At 33.3% G+C, this 927-nt stretch overlaps 2 non-coding genes across 2 annotated transcripts; both read right to left on the bottom strand.

Moving 5' to 3' along the window:
* Positions 1 to 154: 154 nt before the first annotated feature.
* Positions 155 to 227, bottom strand: TRNAA-AGC. Its single transcript has one exon. It is a non-coding gene; the product is annotated as a tRNA-Ala (tRNA).
* Positions 228 to 365: 138 nt separating this feature from the next.
* On the bottom strand, positions 366 to 438 carry TRNAA-UGC. Its single transcript has one exon. It is a non-coding gene; the product is annotated as a tRNA-Ala (tRNA).
* Between the last annotated feature and the right edge of the window lie 489 nt (positions 439 to 927).

Below are 927 nucleotides of genomic sequence, written 5' to 3'. Positions count from 1 at the left end.
AAGTGAAGAAGTCCTCCTTATACAAGTATCTTTTCTTTTTCTCTCCTCTACCCACCTTATACATAACATGTTATCTTTTCTTTTTCTCTCCTCTACCCACCTTATACATAACATGTTAAATTAACTCCTACTGAAAAAAATCATTTCTTTCTTTTGGAGATGCGGGGTATCGATCCCCGTACCTCTCGCATGCTAAGCGAGCGCTCTACCATTTGAGCTACATCCCCACAATTTTTGCATCACAAAACCCTAAATTTTTCATCATCAATAATAGTGAAAATGAAGAAATATTGCTACACAACAGGTCATGAATAAGGAAAAATTTGAAAAGAAACAATATATTTAATAATAGATAATCTTATTTTTGGAGATGCGGGGTATCGATCCCCGTACCTCTCACATGCAAAGCGAGCGCTCTACCATCTGAGCTACATCCCCATGATTCTTACATCATAAAACCCTATTAATGTCCCATCATCAATAATAGTGAAAATAAAAAAATATCAAAATATTAATAACAAATAGTTTAGATATCCCCACGATTCTTACGTCACAAAGTCCTATGCATCTCGTCATCAGTAATAGTGAAAATGAAAAACTATCCTAGCTCATTATGTCCTAAATAAGAAAAAATTGAAAAAAAATAATATATTTAATAATCGATTCAATTGAAGATGCAAGGTATTGAGCCTCATACTTTCCACATGGGAAATGAACGCTATACCATTCGAACTACATCCCTATGATTTTTACATCAAAAAACCCTAAACGTCCCTTCATCAATAATTGTGAAAATGAAAAAATATCACTACTCAACATGTCATGAATAAGGAAAAATTGAAAAGAAGTAATTTTCAATAATAGTGAGACATGAAAAACTATCCCTGCTCATTATGTCGTATCCACATTAGAAGTGAGCGCTCTACT

Source organism: Cucurbita maxima, unplaced genomic scaffold (genome assembly GCF_002738345.1).
Source record: "Cucurbita maxima cultivar Rimu unplaced genomic scaffold, Cmax_1.0 Cma_Scf05910, whole genome shotgun sequence".
In the NCBI taxonomy this organism is placed as follows: domain Eukaryota; kingdom Viridiplantae; phylum Streptophyta; class Magnoliopsida; order Cucurbitales; family Cucurbitaceae; genus Cucurbita; species Cucurbita maxima.
The sequence above is the reverse complement of the archived record's forward strand: the minus strand, read 5'-3'. Positions and strand labels throughout refer to the sequence as shown.